This window comes from Jaculus jaculus, chromosome 9 (assembly GCF_020740685.1).
Source record: "Jaculus jaculus isolate mJacJac1 chromosome 9, mJacJac1.mat.Y.cur, whole genome shotgun sequence".
NCBI lineage: Eukaryota > Metazoa > Chordata > Mammalia > Rodentia > Dipodidae > Jaculus > Jaculus jaculus.
Genome location: NC_059110.1, coordinates 92717073 through 92735263, shown reverse-complemented (window position 1 = coordinate 92735263; position 18191 = coordinate 92717073). Strand labels below are relative to the sequence as shown.

At 42.6% G+C, this 18191-nt stretch overlaps 1 protein-coding gene across 4 annotated transcripts in view; it reads left to right on the top strand.

Moving 5' to 3' along the window:
* The window catches only part of Rffl (ring finger and FYVE like domain containing E3 ubiquitin protein ligase), an 87157-nt gene that overhangs the window by 19564 nt on the left and 49402 nt on the right, over positions 1–18191 (top strand). Inside the window, exon 1 of one of the 4 annotated variants that reach the window (XM_045159657.1) lies at positions 7855–7954. The exons of the other annotated variants lie outside the window; for them this stretch is intronic. The gene's annotated coding sequence lies outside the window, so the exon portion shown is untranslated. Of the gene's footprint in view, positions 1–7854; positions 7955–18191 lie in introns of those variants that run through there. 4 annotated transcript variants of the gene reach the window in all.

Genomic DNA, 18191 nt, shown 5'->3' with positions numbered 1-18191 from the left:
ATTTCCCACCATCTCTAATCCCTAGTAACCACTGGCTGTTGTCAGTCTCTTTAATTTTGTCGTTTCAGAAATGGTGTGGAAATGCATTACTAACAGTGTATGACTTTCTGAGCGGGCATTTTCCCCTTAGTATGACATCCTCCATCTAAGTCATGTTGCAATAATCTGTTCCCCTTTCTTGCTAAGTAGTCCATAGTGTGGATATACCACAGTCTGTTTAGTCCTTCACCTGTTGAAGAGCCTGCTGCTTACGACCACTTTGGAGCTCTTATAAATAGAGCTACCGTCAACATTTGTTCGGGACACAAGGTTTCATTTCTCTGGATTAAGTGCCCAGGAATAAAGTCGGTAGGTCTTAAGGTGCATGTTCATATTTCCTTTCCTTTTCTTTTTTCTTTCTTCTTTTTCTGATTTTCAAGGTAGGGTCTCACTCTAGCTCAGACTGACCTGGAATTCACTATGGAGTCTCAAGGTGGCCTTGACCTACCTTGCCTCCCAAGTACTGGGATTAAAGGTGTGTATCACCATGCCTGGCCCCTTTCTTTTTAATTAATGAATTTATTGTTGTTGTTGTTGCTTTGTTTTGTTGAGGTAGGGTCTCACTTTAACCCAGGCTGACCTGGAATTCACTCTGTATTCTCAGGGTGGCCTCAAACTCATGGTAATCCTCCTACCTCTGCCTCCCAAGTGCTGGGATTAAAGGCTTGCGCCACCACACCTGGCTTTTTGTTTTTGTTTTTGTTTTATTTTTTTATTGACAATTTCCATGATTGTAAACAATATCCCATGGTAATACCCTCCCTCCCCCCACTTTCCCTTTGAAACTCCACTGTCCATCCTATCCTCTTCCCCTTTCAATCAGTCTCTCTTTTATTTTGATATCATCATCTTTTCCTTCTATTATGATGGTCTTGTGTAGATAGTGACAGTCCCTGTGAGGTCATGTATATCCAGGCTATTTTGTGTCTGGAGGAGCATGTTGTAAGGAGTCCTACCCTATTGCACTATTGCGGGTCTCCAATCCAATTAGAGGGCAGTTGGTTTTTGACAGACGTGCCACGATTGCACCTGTTGGCTCATTGGCCTGGCTGGCCAAATATAAGGCTTTTAGTGTCCACTTTTGAGTATCTTCACTGGGGATTTCTCTCTCCCATTGAACTGCATGCAGTGTAGCTTTTTCCAGCTTTCTGCCAACTGGTCTACATGGAGGAGGTTTTCAGCTTAGTTCCAGCAAGATTTCTCAGTGGCCTTGCAGCCCAAATATGTGGAGTCTTCAGCAATAGGGTCTTACATCTATTCCTGGTGAGAAACAAGGGCTTTGGCAATGGCCTATAATGTTTTGGGGGTGTCAGGGAAATGAAAGAGAGAATGAGAATGGGCACACCAGGGTTGCTGCAAACAAATTCCACATGCATGCACCACTTTGTACATCTGGTTTTATGTGGGTACTGGGGAATTGAACCTGATTGTTAGGCATTGCAGACAGAGACCTTAATGATTGAGCCATCTCTCCAGCTTTTAAATTTACATTTTATTTATTTTTATTTACTTATTAGAGAAGGAGAGAGAGAAAGAATGGGTGTGCCAGTGCCTCTGGTCACTGCAAATGAACTCCAGATGCGTGTGCCATCATGTGTATCTGGCTTATATGGGATCTGGAGAATTAAACCTGGATCCTTAGGCTTCACAGGCAAGCGCCTTAACCACTAAGCCATCCTTCCAGCCCAAATTTACATTTTAAATTAACACATAAGTACATGGAATTAATTGCCATGTAACATACACTGTAATGTTGCAGTCAGTCAATATCTGTCTTCCTCATTTGTCATTTCTTTATGATAACAGCACCAGAACTACCCTAGCTTCTTGAAACGTGGCACATTATTATATATAGTAATCGAGCTTCTTACTTCTGTCTAGCTGTAGTTTAGTTCCATTGTAACCTCTTCCCCATCCTTCCTCCCCCTGCCTTTGAGGACCTAAAGGAGATAAATGTTACTCCTTATTGCATGGGTTTGCATTGAAATAAGGCTATAGCTTTAATTACCAGTAAATCAGTAGACTCCGGGATGTTTGGCTGTGTGTCCACTTTATTATAAATAATGCAATTCTGGTTTCATGATGCCATCTCTTGCTGAACCTTGGGGAAGTGAGTACTATGAGCATAGCCGTCTTCAGAGAACGTGCCATCCTGTGGGTATTGTGTACTCATTGGCTGCTGAGTCAGATGGAGTGTTTTCCTAAGTGTTGCCAAAACGCACAGTTGAGTCTCTATTTGGAAATCATTCCTCCTGTCTCCTCTCCCTCTTCCATTACTTAAATTACCTTGATGGGACCTTCAAGCTGTGTGGTCATATCCTTTTATTTCATCTACAGAAGCCAGTGTGATGGTTAACTGTAGGTGAATAGGTAGTTGTATCTACTTGGTTAGAAATCACCCTTAACAGATGAAGCATGTCCACAACAACCCCCTAGGCTTGGGGATGTGTATAAAGGTAACTCAGCCCTGGGGCATTTTTTGTGGAAACCAGGGTGAATGTTTAGGAAGTTTGACTTAATGGAGGCAAGGCATGTGTGTGAGAAGAGAGTTTGTGAGAGAGAAGGACAGAGAGAGAGAGAGAGAGAGAGAGAGAGAGAGAGAGAGAGAGTGTGTGTGTGTGTGTGTGTGTATTGGGAGAAGAATGAAAACATTCATAGTATAGAATTGACTTCACCTGGTCTTCCAAGTTGTGTTACTCTGCTCTAAGAGAAGAGTTACTGGGCCAGGCCAGGAACAGAACATGAACCTCCTAGTCACTTTATTATGCAGCTGGTAGAGTTGTTTGGGGATGGGGTTCGCTGACTGGGGTCTTTTCCCTGCCCCTTTTCCTTATTAGCAGCTCAAGAAGGAAACTAAGAAATAGCTCTGTGTAGAAAATTACATCAAATGGCTCCAAGACTTCCATTGCCAGGTTTCTGAAATGGGCTGCCCAAGACAGCAATTTTGATCACATCGGTGACTTTCTTTCTCCCAGTCCTATCATCAGGTCCTCCGACTGTGTCCTGACAGCTTTGTAGTCTTCCGTTCCCGCATGCTTGCTCCTTTTTCAATTACTCACATATAGGAACTTAGTACTCCATTGTGCCTGAGGTAGGCATTTGCTAGCCTCTTGATATTGGATACCTTTCCTGAGCTATGAAGTATTAGCCCATAGTGGATAATAAAGTGCCCGCAATCACATTCTAGAACAGCTTCTGGTAACTGTACCAGGGAGGATGGACTAGGGGCATACCTTCTCTCTGCTGGGGGTAGGGTACTTTGCAGCAAAGTGCTGTGAAGCAGGTTGAGCCTCAGCTGTGCCAGTTCCTATATCTGAACATGCAAGTGACTCGTTAAAGATTAAAGGGACTGCCTGGTCCTTCTGGCCCCAAGATGGAATGATGGCCACCATGGCAACAGCCTTTGTATCCCAGGAGAGGCCATTTTATACAGCAAGCTTGTGCTTCCAAATGTTACAGTGAGCTGCTCTGGCTGATACTGTGGTGATAAGTTGACGTTTGGGCACTCTCAAGACACATGAGCCACACACCTCCCATGGTTTAGATTTCTGGGAAAACTGCCTCATCAGGAAGTCAGAAGCCTCAACTTTCAACCTGTCCCTATGGGGATGGTTTTCTCTCTTGTTTCATTCTGTTGAGTCAAGTGAACTTTAATTTTTGCAGCCATAAAAATTCCATTAAAGCCCTTGTACTGCATCCCAGGTGAGAAAAATGTCTCAGTGTAACAAGACTGGGTGACAGCTAAAGTCCTTAATAGTAGTTAGGAAAATTATCTCTGGAGGCTTGAAGAAAAAAATAATGGCCTCACCAACAAAAAAAGTAACAGTTCAGTTATATTTTTTGTGGTTCTTGTGGGAAAGGGGGCTGGTGTCTGGGACCAGCTCAGTATGACTGCTGTTCATTTCACTCTGAGTAATGCTTAGGGAAGATAGTTGTGAGCTGCTTCTCAAAGTGCAGTTGAGGCAGTCAGTCTCGGAATTGCTCGGGAGCAGGAGAGGCTTATTTCAGGTGCTGAGTCTAGGGCTAACTTGCTTCTGTTAATTCAGAGTGTCTAAGGGCTGACATGGAAAATGATCACTTGTTGATACTTAGGTAGCCCTGATTTTTTTGTTGTTGTTTGTTTGTTGTTGTTGTTTGTTTTGTTTTTCAAGGTAGGGTCTCACTCTAGCCCAGGCTGACCTGGAATTCACTATGTACTCTCAGGGTAGCCTCGAACTTACAGTGATCCTCTTACCTCTGTCTCCCAAGTGCTAGGATTAAAGGCATGCACCACCACAACCAGCTTTGATTCTTGAGTATTGTTTGTAAAATTTACTTCATTTTCCAGCTCAATTTCTGTGATTTATTTGATGATAGATGTTTGGGGTATACTCATATACTCATAGGTACTCTTGTTTATAGTAAGAGTGAGGCATATAAGGCCTCTGGTCATCAAAGGTTAGTGTTTGACATTGTCCTTAATAATCAGCAAGATGAGATGGCCACTGGTTCCTGGAAATTTGAGTTTATCAGCTCACTTTCTCAGTCACTAAAAGGATATAAAGGTAAGATTAAATTCATTAAAAAGAAGAAATGTACCTAATATGGCAGTACATGACTAAAATCTCAGCACTCAGGAGGCAGAGGTGGCAGATCATGAATTCAAGACCCGGTATCCAGAACAACAACAACAACAAAATACTGAAAGTACTGATAAAGCTAAAAAGCTCCTTGACCCTCACTCTCATTTCTGCTGTTCTCTCAGTCTTTTGTATGTCCTTGTTCATTTTGTATCAATTTAGAAGTCTCCAGAATCCTGAAAATGAATATCTTTATTTCTTTTTTGACATTGACTTAATTGTTTTTAATGTTAAGCTCCATTGTAGAAAAAAAAATGCTATTCTAAGCCGGGCATGGTGGCGCATGCCTTTAATCCCAGCTCTTGGGAGGCAGAGGTAGGAGGATCGCCGTAAGTTCGAGGCCACCCTGAGACTACATAGTGAACTCCAGGTCAGCCTGAGCTAGACTGAAACCCTACCTCAAAAAACAAACAACAACAACAAGAAATGCTATTCCAAACTCAGTTCAAGTAAAAAAAAAGGGTATGAGCATATACAAGATTAACTAATTAATACATGAGACAAAGTCTCATACTATAGCTTAGGCTGGCCTTGGACTCATTTTATAACCCAGGCTAGCCACAGGCTCATGGCTTTCCTCCTGTCTTAGCTTCCTGACAGCTGGGATTATAGGTGTGAGGCACCATGCCCAATCTTTTTATTTTTAATCTTTGCACACACCTATTAAATATCTGTTGTAACTACCCATAAAAAATGAAACCTAGGGCTGAAAGGATGGCTTAGCAGTTAAGGTGCTTGCCTGCAAAGCCAAAGGACCTAGGTTTGATTCCCCAGGACCCATGGTAAGCCAGATAGATACACAAGGTGGTACATGCTTCTGGAGTTCGTTTGCAGTAGCTGAAGGCCCTGGTGTGCCCATTCTCTGTCTATATCTGCCTCTTTCTTTCTCTCTCCCAAATTTAAAAAATAAAAAAATGAAACCTATGAATAGCTTTGGGTAGTAAATGACTCAAGTTCTAAAATAACGTATTGAAAGAACTTAATGGCAGAGCCACTGTTCTTTATTTTTACTTATTTATTTGAGAGCAAAAGACAAAGAAGCAGAGACAGACAGAGAATGGACGCGCCAGGGCCTCCAGCCACCTGCAAATGAACTCCAGATAGATGCATGCGCCTTGTGCATCTGCCTTATGTGGGTCCTGGAGAGTGGAGCCTCGAACCAGGGTCCTTAGGCTTCACAGGCAAGGGCTTAACTGGTAAGCATCTGTCCAGCCCCACTGTTTTTTTTTTCTCATGTTTCATGATTTTCATATAATCTCATGAAACTTAAAGTGCCTCAAGTCATTAGTTCAAATTCAGCATCTTTGCCAGGTGTGGTGATGCATGCCTTTAATTCCCAACACTCAGGAGGCTGAGGTTGAAAGATTGCCACGAGTTCAAGGCCACCCTGAGACTACATAGTGAATCCAGATCAACATGGGCCATAGTGAGACCCTACCTTGAAAAACAAAACAAAACTAATTCAGCATCTTTTATAAGCTCTAACTGTGTGATCCTCAAGCATTCTAAACTAAAAGAAGGAACTAGGTGGGAGAGTACTAGAGGGCTGTGGAAAGCTTCCTTCCGAGGCTCTCACCGGCTGAGCATGCCTTGGAGCTGCTTGTGCTGGAACAGCTCTTCATGTCCTTCACACTGACTTCCAGTGCACTGCATTGTCTGGATTTTCTTTCTTCAAGTTTACATATGTAGAACGAGCCAGAAGCTTTTCTCCCAGTTCTGTGTTTCCTAAAGGAGGTTCGGTATTTGAACATCGAGAGTTGTTTTATATGAGAATGTTTGTGACTTATCATCCACTACAGAAGTATTTTCTAAAGTGTGGTTCATGAGATAATGGTTGTCAGCTGCTAAAGGTGCTTTTGTAATTTGAAAAGCACTAATTAACACACATGCAGGGGGATTTTCTCTAAATACTGCTGCTTTCTGAATAGGAAACAGTGAAGGAGAGAAAACTGGCAACGTTGTATAATACCTCACAAAAGCCCACAGTGGCTGTCCTACTGGAATAATGTAGTTAAGAATTGTGTGAGCGGGATAAATAACTTAAAATTTTTTTTTAAACTAGTCTCTTGCAAAGGACTAGAATTAAGTAGCACAGTTTTTATTTTAAATCCCACATTCGTCTGCGTGTACATTTTAATTAACCTAACGTTTATGGAATGACAGGCTGGGTTGGCAGCTCCATGCAGAGTTCATGCCATCTGAGACTTACCTTGAAAGATGGAGGAGGCCAGGTGTGGTAGCCTTGAATGCCCTTGATGAGAAATAGCTGATGGCCCTGGGGGGGAGGGGGGACTCACCAGGAGCAGAAGGGTCTGCTATGAACTTCAATTTCTCTCTTGTCAAATTAAAGCACCCAGGCAGCAAGGACTTGATCTTTGTTTTCTTTGTGTAACACCAATGCCAATTCTTGCCCATCAGGAAAATTCAATAATAATGAATAGCTCTTGATGAGCTAGTCATTCTCAAATTGATTTTTTAATAAGCAGGCTAATAAGTGAGGATTGATATATATTTAGCGATTTTTCTTTTTAAGAGCAAGTATTAAGGTGATGTTCACAGCCTCTTATGTTCCTTATGCCTCCCGAAGGTATGATGTTGAATGATTTAGTTTTAGCATAAAGAATGTGACAGCTGGTTAAAAAGAAGAAGAAAAAAATCCTGCAGTACTTCTGCCTTAATGATAAGTCGAGTTGTCTAAGGAAATAGAGAGGTGAGAGGAGGCTGGTTAGAGCTGATAAAAATTCACCCTTGGGATTCCACCAGCTAGCAGTGACTGGAACAGTTCCCCAAGTCCACTGATTAGGTGTTCTAATTTGTAAATGCAAAGTGACTTCTGTGTCATTTTCCTAGGAAAATCATCAACTATGAGCCTGGTACCTGCAGCAATGTTCTGTTGGGAGCCTCAGGTGCTCAGATGAAATTTCAGAATGCCCCTGGAACTTTCTGGGTGAGGGCTGCGGCACTAGAGGAATGAGCCCTTCCTGCCCCTGATAATTTGCCCCTGATTTCAACAGTCAGTGGGGTGCCTCTTTGTGAGGTTGCAGTTGATTGCAGTTGGTTCAGGCAGAGTTGTTTGGGAGACAGTTTTGCTAGCATGAGTCAGCACTGTCCTGGGTAACCGGTGAGCTCTGTTGCAATCTTGCTTACCAAAGATACGTCCCCAGGCGGCACCATTCACTGTGCCTGAAAGCAGCCGCTGTGCTCCTGAGATGATCTCATCCAGTACAGCTCCAGCGACCTCGGGTCGCTGCTACTGCCGACAGATCTGCCATGGCAGTGTTTTGAAACAAACGCAGGTAACCCCAGATGGTTTTCTTGGTTTCCTTAAGCAAGACTAAGCTAGGGGCAGAAACTGGGACAATCTTTAGCCTTCAGAAGTGAGTCAAGGCTTCTCAACTAGAGTCTTAGAAATCAGTCCTTCTACTTGGTAAAAGGGTTCTTGAGGGGAAAGTTTCATTTCTTTTGGAATCTAGATATGGCATTAGACTCCAGTGGACCATTGTTCACATAAAACTCTAGAGAAGCAAACATACTAGGTATAGTATATACAGCTCTATCCATCTTTTGCTCCTGTCTTTTCTGTTCTTTTTATGTTGTGTATGAAGTAGTTTGGTCAAACTAAACCATGGTGAAAGCAGGGCTAGACACACCTGCTTCCTACCTAGTCACAGATGCTGAACTGCAGGGAACTCTGTCTTACCAGTGACTTGGTCCCACCTTCCTTTCTGAGGGCTTGTGAAGAACCTCTCTCATTTCTCATTCGTTCTGGTTTCCAGCCCATCTCCCACCTGTTTTTATTTTATTTTATTTTATTTTATTTTATTTTATTTTATTTTACTTTTTTTTTTTTGAGGTAGGGTCTCACTCTAGTCTGGGCTAGCCTGGAATTCACTATGTAGTCTCAGGATGGCCTTGAACTCATGGCGATCCTCCTACCTCTGCCTCCCGGGTGCTGGGATTAAAGGCGTGCGCCACCACGCCCAGCCTGTTTTTATTTTTAAACCTCTGAACGGTTGGGGTCTTCAGCTAACGGATGACACTGTCCTATCTCTGGACAGTGCCCCCAGCCCATCCCACCCCCGTGCTGCTTCTCACACTTGCTCAGATAGTCGTGTTCTTTTTCATTTCAGGCTTGCACAAGTGAGCCTTTCCTGAAACACCTGCCAGCTTCTGAATTCATCCTAGAAGACACTTCTTCCACAAAGCTGCTGCTTGCTTTGAAAGATTGCATAAGTCGCCAGCGATAGGATATGATAGGTGGGGATATGAGAATGTAGGTTTGCTTTGTTGGAATTGTGTCTGTGGCACTTGGCACACAATAGGTTCTCAGTAAAGGTGGAGTGAGCAAGAGCTTGTCTGCATTGAACTTTTTCAGCTGGACTCTTTCTTTCTTTTAAACATTTACTCATTCATTTGAGAGAGAGGCAGATAGAGAAAGACAATGGGTACTCCAGGACTTCTAGCCACTGCAAACGAACTCCAGACACATGTGCTGCCATGTGTATCTGGCTTATGTGGGCACTGAGGAATCAAACCTGGGTCCTTAGACTTCGCAGGCCAGCACCTTAACCACTAAGCTAGCTCTTTAGCCCCATATTTTGTAAGTTTTAAGATGCTTTATGGCTTTGCCTTCCCCCTTTCCCTACAAGGATCGCAAATATGCTCAAAAATTCAACTACTCCCATATCACTGATTTCTTCCAAACTTGAGAACCTTATTGCCAACTGGACAAATCTTGACAAATTTTATTCAGCTTTACAAACCTACCAGGATGTTCAAAGCCTTTTTTTTTTTTAATGTGTGTTACAGGGTCTCCCTGTGTAGTCCAGCCCCCAAAACATCTTAAGTTCAACATATACACAGTAGAATTATCTTGTCTGTTGTCTCTGTATATTGCTGTGTTTGAACTTTTGTCAATTATATCCACTAAATCCTTTTTATTCTTTTTTTAAAGACAAAGCATTTTCTTCATTTAATAAAAACATTTTTCATATAAGCCTTTTTATTTTTTATGTCCACCTCCTTTAAATATGTTAAATCCAAAGTTGCTAAGTCTTACTGACTATTGGAGTGTGGCTTTTCTTTATCCCCAGTCATTACCTTAGCTCACAAGGAGGCAGAAAACAGGACATTTTTGTTGAAACATCCCACTGACTTAACATTTTGTTTGTGAATAGTTTTAGGCAGGGCCTATACTCTTCAAAGATGTAGAGACTGCCATTCCCCAACGTCTAACACACCAAAGATGGACTCTGCCTCCAGGGATTTGATGTTAACTCTCGTTCAGACTCTTACTAAATAGACTTCTGTCATTGTACTTAAATCTTCATCTACTCCTATCTTTCCCATATTGTTGCCCAAGTTATCTTCCTAAAGGCCAAATCTAATCTTAATTCACAGGTTTCCAGGGTGCCTGTGGCCCCTCTTTCCTGCTTGCTTTGATTTGTAAAGCCCTTCAGACTGGACCATGTCCTATGGATCACTGATCGCCACCTTATTTCCTTCTCCCCAAGCTACCCTCAGTGAACCTTCTCATTTTCCTATACTCTAGATAGGCCATGTAGCTACTAGGGCTCTGCCCTTATCCCATTGACCTGTTTTTCTCTGGCAAAATATCATTCCCCAGGAGACTGCTCATATGTGAACTGTTCTCTGCACTCCTCAAGTGTAACTATTCTTCCTTGCTTTGAGTTACACAGCTCTGTTGACTCGACTAAATGGTGAGTTCCTGTGAACTTGCTCCTTGGTCTGGAGACTGACACATCAGAAACAGTAGCTGAAGTATGTCTCTAGGGTCAAAAAACTATTTCATATGTCTTTATTGGTCTTTGAAACGTCAGAAAATCCATATGCTCTCTTGTTAGATGGATTGTTTTTTTCCTGTTTGATAATTTGAGCTCATGGCTGCCTATTCTGTAAGTTGTCACCTGAAACCCAGATAATCTTTCTAGGTTAATTTGAAGATTTGAAGGGCTTGCTGGAATCTTGTCCCACCATTACCTAACATTTGTCTAGTGCAAAATAGTGTATATCATTTTATTTAATACCTACAATAATCCTGTGTTGGGTTGGCTTTATTATTCCTGTTTACCAAAAGTTATAAAATTAATTCTGATACAGAAGCATTTAATCAGGTAAGACAAAGAAAGAAAACTTGTTTTTTCCATTTTGTAGTTAAATAGACCCTGGATAGAGGTTCTGCATATATGGTGCCTTTGCTTAAAGCCAACAGCTAAAGATATTGCCTGTATATGGGCACTTTATTTTTTATTTTATTTTTTTCAAATTTTTATTAACAGCTTCCGTGATTATAAAAAAAATATCCCATGGTAATACCTTCCCTTCCCCCACTTTCCCTTTTGCAACTCTGTTCTCCATCATATCCCCTCCCCATCTCAATCAGTCTCTCTTTTACTTTTGATGTCATGATCTTTTCCTTCTCTTATGGTAGTCTTGTATAGGTAGTGTCAGGCACTGTGAGGTCATGGATATCCAGGCCATTTTGTGTCTCGAGGGAGCACGTTGTAAGGAGTCCTACTCTTCCTTTGACTCTTACTGCCACCTCTTCTGCATTAGATCCTGAGCATTGGAAGGTGTGATAGAGATATTACTGCACTGAGCACTCCTGTCACTTCTTTCCAGCACCATGATACCTTCTGAGTCATCCCAAGGTCACTGCCATCTGAAAAGAGAAGGTACTCTACCAAAAGTGAGAGTAGCATTAACATAAGGGTATGAACATTAAGAGAAGTGCTCATTGGGCAGTTTGATAAGCATAGTATACATATTTAGCCAGACAGCAGCAGACGTTACACCCCTAGGGCTCATGACTGCCCCTGTTTTAAGTTTTCAGTATCAGGAATGTATTCCCTCCCATGGAGCAGGCCTCCAATCCAATTAGAGGGCAGTTGGTTTCCACCATGACAGATGTGCCACTATTACAGATGTGCCACTATTGCACCCGTTGGCTCATTTGGCCTAGCTGGCCAATTATAAGGCTTGCAGTGTCCACTGTTGAGTGTCTTCACTGGCGATTTCTCTTTCTCCCATTGAATTGCATGCAGAATAGCTTTTTCCAGCCTTCTGTCAGCTGGTCTACATGGGGAGGTTATCAGATCAGTTCCAGCAGGATTTCTCAGTGGCCTTGCAGCCCAACTACGTGGAGTCTTCAGCAATAGAGTCTTACCATCTATTCCTGGTGGGAAGCCAAAGGCTTCAGCAATGGATAAGACCACTTTGTGATCAGGATAGGACATGTTACTAGGAGCTCTGGATTGCCTGACCTAAGGAAAAGACCCCATTTCAGAGATTTGGATTGCAATTAATGGTGTTCCTACTCCAACCCCTTAGGTATATTTTAAATGGTGCTGCATATAGAACTCAGGGCCAGAAGCTTGCTAGCTAGGCAAGGGCCCTTTACTGTGCTACTCTCCACCAGGCTTTTCTGTTGTACTTGAAATTTGTGAAGCCAGCTGCTGCACTGGAGTGTACCGTCTAGTAAAGAGAGTCAGCCAAAGTGGGATGAGCTCTGTTACAAGCAGCAATATCCTCAAAGGAACTCTAGTAAGTGATTAACTTATACATCATAACTTTTGTGGTGTTTCCATACTTGAGACTCTGAAATTAGATTACAGAAAGATGAGCCATTAGGGCTAGCAAGTCATCTCTGTTAGACACAAATGATGTTTGATTTTGGTCCCTTTATACTTGATTGTCCAAACAAAGATGGTTAAAAAGTTGAAAAGTAGGCCCTGCTAGTGGGAAAAAGATTAGCCTAGAGAAGGAGAAGCTAAGGGATGTCTTGATTACCATCTTCAGGTATAAGTGTAGTTGTCGGGGAGGGGGCTTGGATAATTTTTCTTCATGAACTAACTGGACACCTTCAGAGGAAATATGCTTAAATTGAAGGAGGAGTAATTTTGATGAACACAAGGAAGAGGTTTTTGATCATCAAAGGGAACATTGAATGACTGCTACAGAAGGTTTTGAGTTTTGGACTATTTAATAAATTATTCAAAAGCTTTTGGTGGGCTGGAGAGATGGCTTAGCGGTTAAGCGCTTGCCTGTGAAGCCTAAGGACCCCGGTCGAGGCTCGATTTCCCAGGACCCATGTTAGCCAGAAGCACAAGGGGACATAGGCGTCTGGAGTTCATTTGCAGTGGCAAGAAGCTCTGGCGTGCCCATTCTCCTCTCTCTCTCTCTTCCTCTCTCTCTCTGCCTCTTTCTCTGTCTGTTGCTCTCAAATAAATAAATAAAAATAAACTAAAAAAGTTAAAAAACAAAAAAGCTTTTGGTGGCAGAGGATGCAGCCATGCTATAGCTCATGATCCTGTGAGTTGGTGACTCAGGGAAGGAGGACACGTTGCTTTGTACCATATGATGCTGATTGCTTGAGAGGATCTCACTTGGCTTTACTCACTTGGATCTTGTGGCTAGCTGTTGGCTGGGATACCATGGTTGTCCTCTATGAACTCTTGCTCTCTCATTATTAATCAAGATCAGGGGCTGTAATGGAACCTGCAGGGTCAGCGTCTTCAGATGTAAGCCTGGTACACTTGCACAATCGTTTTTGATCCATTCTTTTGGTCAAAGTATGTCACAAATGTAGCCCAGGTTCAACTGGCTGGGACATGGACTTCACCTCTTGAAGGGTATAGTGTTGAAGGTACCCTGCACAAGGACACGTAATTAGTTGATGCCAGTTTGACTTTAAATATTTTTCATGAGAGAATAATCAATATACGTTTGTTGAATGGGTAGTTGGGCATATGATTCACAAGTTTGGCTACATATCAGAATCATATGGGAGCTTTTTACAAGCTTAGACTCCCAGTTACCAAGCATGTGACTCAGCATCTCCTGGGGTGTTAGTTTGTAACTACCAGAAAAATGAGTATGGAGGTTAGGGACAGACCCAGGTAGGTATAATATATAAGGCAGAATCTTGGGTGTTTTAAGACAAGCCAGTAGAGCCTTCTGCTTCCAAGAATTAACCACCCCCCCTCACCTGCCATGCTCTTCCCTCTAGGCTCCTGTCAACTTCGTACTGTGAGCTGCATCAGTACTTCCTGGTGCCTCACTTGTGTTTTTTTTTTTTTCCTTCTCATAGTTTCTAGCTCTTTTCCTTCATGGCATGTTTTAATCTACAATTAAATACTTGTGAGATGAGCTGGCTGATGTGTAATAAGTAAGAATGTCTGCTTCGCTTTCCTGAATCTCATAAAAGGTTCTCCATATTTGTTGAGTGGATAGGTGGTTGACTGAATGCATACATGAACGAAGAGACATTGAGATTCATTTTCAAAGGGGGGCTAGGATTTTGGATAGGTGGAGTAAATGAATGAGAGCCTGTCATTTCAGAGTGGATGGTGTAGATTATATTGCTTTCAGAAGATTGGAGGAACTGGTTTAGAAAAAGGAGGGTTTGGTTTTCATGCACTGCGTTTGAGGTTTGGATAACCAGCAGGCACTAGAGGTAGAGTATTGAAGCTGAGAGGCGAGACCAATGCCAGATATTTAGGTCAGGGCACAGGTGCCCACCTGACTCAATAATACAATGAGTTCCCACTGTGTATCAGGCAGCCATGTTATAGGGAAGGAAAACTGAAGGCTGATGGATGAGTTGCCTCCGACCAGAGCTGGGAGAATGTTTCAGTGAGGCCTGGGGGCAGTAAGTATTATTTTTGAGAAGTTGAAAGAAGGTGATAGAAGCTAGAGTGATGTGAATGAAGGGAGAGAAGCGTGAGGTAAGTGGGAAGGCAGGTAGAACCTTTGTGGGCCATGTAGGAAGCTGGGAGCTGAGAGGCATTATCCACAAGCATGATGGGAAATCGTTGAAGGCTTTGGAATAGGTAAATAATAAGGAGATGTTTATTTTTATTTTTAAAATATTTTTTCTATGCCAGGTGTGGTGGTGCCCGCCTTTAATCCCATCACTCGGGAGGCAGAGGTAGGAGGATTGCCGTGAGTTCGAGGCCACCCTGAGACTCTATAGTGAATTCCAGATCAGCCTAGGCTAGAGTGAGACCCTACCTTAAAAAAACAAAAGAAAAAAAAATATATTTTTTCTACTTTAATTATTCTCTGTGTATGAGTGTACTTGTGCTTCTGGAGATCAGAGGACAACCTTGGGGTGGTTTTCCTCTCCTTGTACCACTTTGAGACAGGATCTTTTGTTGCCGCTTCCTGATTCTCCTTGCTCCTCCCATTGCTGTGAAGTGTGTTGGTATCACAGATACATGAGCTACTTTGCATCTAGTTTTACATGGACACTGAGGGAGGTTGAACTCCAACTGGCAGCCTTGCAAGCAAGTGCCTTTAACCTCAGCTATCTCCCCAGTCCCAAAGTTTGTTTGTTTATTTATTTTAAAATAATTTTTTTAATTGAGAGAGAGAGAATGAATGGGTGTTCCAGGGCCTCCAGGCCAGTGCAAACAACTCCAGATGCATGCAACCTTGTGCATCTGGCTTACATCAGTATTGGGGAATTGAACCTGGGTCCTTAGGCTTCACAGGAAGGTGCCTTAACCACTAAGCTCCCAAAGTTTATTTTATAAATAAACTTTTATATTTTTTCGAGGCAGGGTCTCACTCTAGCCCAGGCTGACCTGGAATTCACTATGTAGTCTCTCAGGCTAGCCTTGAACTCATGATGATCCTCCTACCTCTGCCTCCCGAGTGCTGGGATTAAAGGCGTGTGCCACCACGGGCTTCCAAAGTTTATTTTTTATTTTTTTTCAAAGTTTATTTTTTTAAGGAACATTTACCATGGCTGCTGTAGAGATTAACTGTATTATTTCTTCCTTTTGTTGCTCTGACAAAAACAGCTTATGGGGGATGGAGAGATGGCTTAGCGGTTAAGCGCTTGCCTGTGAAGCCTAAGGACCCCGGTTCGAGGCTCGGTACCCCAGGTCCCACGTTAGCCAGATGTACAAGGGGGCACACGCATCTGGAGTTCGTTGGCAGAGGCTGGAAGCCCTGGCACGCCCATTCTCTCTCTCTCCCTCTATCTGTCTTTCTCTCTGTGTCTGTCGCTCTCAAATAATTAAATAAATAATTTAAAAAAAACCAGCTTATGGGAAGCCCATTCATAATGGCAGGGAAGTCATGGTAACTGGTGTGTAAGGCTGGGACTCCTCACATCTGGGAAGAACGGTAAATAATAGTAGATGCTAGCCCTCCCTTTTCCCTTTTTATTCCGTCTGGGCCCTGGCGCATGGGGTGGTGCTGCTCACACTCACAGTATGTTTTCCCTCTACAAGTCCTCTCTAGAAACACCCTCACAGACATGTGTGCTCAGAGGTAGGTCTCTTAGGTGATTTCAAATCCAGTCAAGTTGGACCATGGCAGTGGCAAAAAAGGGACCAAGGAGAAGGTGTTTGCTTTCCATCTTGAAAGATGCAGTTGAGCGTGGTATGGCATTGTGCATAGTGAGAACAGAATCTATTTAAATTTAAAATCAATCAAACATGCCATAGAAAGTTGTGCGTTTGGAGAGGGGGGATACATGACCCAGTGGAATGGTCAGACAGCAGGAGGAGGAGCCACGGAAGGACAGAAAGAAGGGTGGTTTTTTTTTGGGTTTTTTTTTTTTGTTTTTCGAGGTAGGGTCTCACTCTAGCCCAGGCTGACCTGGAATTCACTATGAAGTCTCAGGGTGGCCTCGAACTCACAGCGATCCTCCTACCTCTGCCTCCCAAGTGCTGGGATTAAAGGCGTGCGCCACCACGCCCGGCAAGGAGGGTGGTTTTTGAAGTCAAGCTACTTCAGTGGTATCCAGTTGGGAAGGAGTCAGTAGATAAAAGGAAGAACATGGGTGTGTCACGTTGTATGGGGCTGCAGGGTGAGAACGTAGGAAAAAGCCCAGCTATTGATCCATGAGATCACTGGTAAGCTGGGAGAAAGGGCTTTTTGTAGAGTGGAGTGGAGTTAATGAATGTGTGATGTGAAGTGAAGGCAGAGCATCAGCTAGTACCGTAGGGAGGTTGGCTGGTTTTGATCTTTAATACCAAGAGATCTGGGAAATCCATTTTAATGACAAGATTACTTGGTGAGCATAGAATACAGTCATAGAAGCTAATATTGATTGCTTTCTGTAGGTTGCAGATTAGGTACTTTGTGTCCAGAAGGAGATAGATAGATTTTTTGTTTGTTTGTTTGTTTTTTCGAGGTAGGGTTTCACTGTAGCTCAGGCTAACCTGGAATTCACTATGTAGTCTCAGGGTGGCCTTGAACTCATGGTGATTCTCCTACCTCTGCCTCCCAAGTGCCACCATGCCCGGCTTGGAAGGATTTTTTTTTAATTAATTTTTTTAAAGTAGCACACAAAATATTGAATTTAATTTTGGCCTTGAATTCCAGCATTCGGGAAGCAGAAATAGGAGGATCACCGTGAGTTTGAGGCCACCCTGAGACTACCTAGTGAGCTAGAATGAAACCTTACCTCAAAAAAGAAAAAAGAAAACAAAAAACACACACAAATATTTTTATTTATTTGTAAACAAAGTCAGGGGAAGGAATGGGCATGCCAGGGCTTCCTGCCACTGCACACAAACTCCAGACACGTGCACCACTTTGTGCATCTGGCTTTTCATGAGTACTGAGGAATCGAACCTGGGCCATCAAGCTTTGAAAGCAGGCATCTTTTAACTGCTGAGCCATCTCTCCTGCCCCCTTCTACCTTCCTATTAAAAAAAATTTCATATATGTATGTACATATGGGCATGCTAGGGTCTCTTGCAACTACAAATGCAAATGATGGAATGCTCACCCAGCTTTATGTGGGTGGCTAGGGAACCGAATCTGGGCCAGCAGGCTTTGCAGGCAAGCACCCTTAACCACTGAACCATATCCCCAGGTCCCCTTTCTACTTTTATGTCATATTCATGTATTTAAAGCTAGATTCCAAATGTGTGAGAAAACATGCCATATTTGTCTTTTTGAGTCTAACTTAGTTTGTTTAACATGATCCATTCATTTTCCCTAGCAGGGTGTTTAATTCTCCCAGCAATTTGCAAAGTAAACACAATAATTATTCTTAATGTACAAATGAGGAAATACTGCTCTAGTAGTCTCTGTGACACCCCTGACTCTAGGAGTGTACACCCTTGATTGCTGCATGTCTTGTTCCCATTTATGCTCAGTGAAATAGCCTCATTCCAATGAAGAGAAAATAGGATGCCGCCTACCTCCAGTGTTTCTCTGCCTTGGGTAGTTCTGAAGTCAAATTGTGCCCCACTGTTTTTTTCCAGATCTTTCCAAGTTTCTTTGATGTGTTCCATTCTTGTTTAAAAATATTAATGCCATTATCCAAGCTGTTTTGATATTTTGATTTTGGTTTAGAAGATGTTCTATCTCTTTCAAGGGAGTTTAATTTTGTGCACATTTATTCTTTTATTTTAATTAATTAATAATTAATTTATTTGAGAGTGACAGACACAGAGAGAAAGAGGCAGATAGATAGAGAATGGGTGTCCCAGGGCCTCCAGCCACTGCAAACAAACTCCAGATGCATGCGACACCTTGTACATCTGG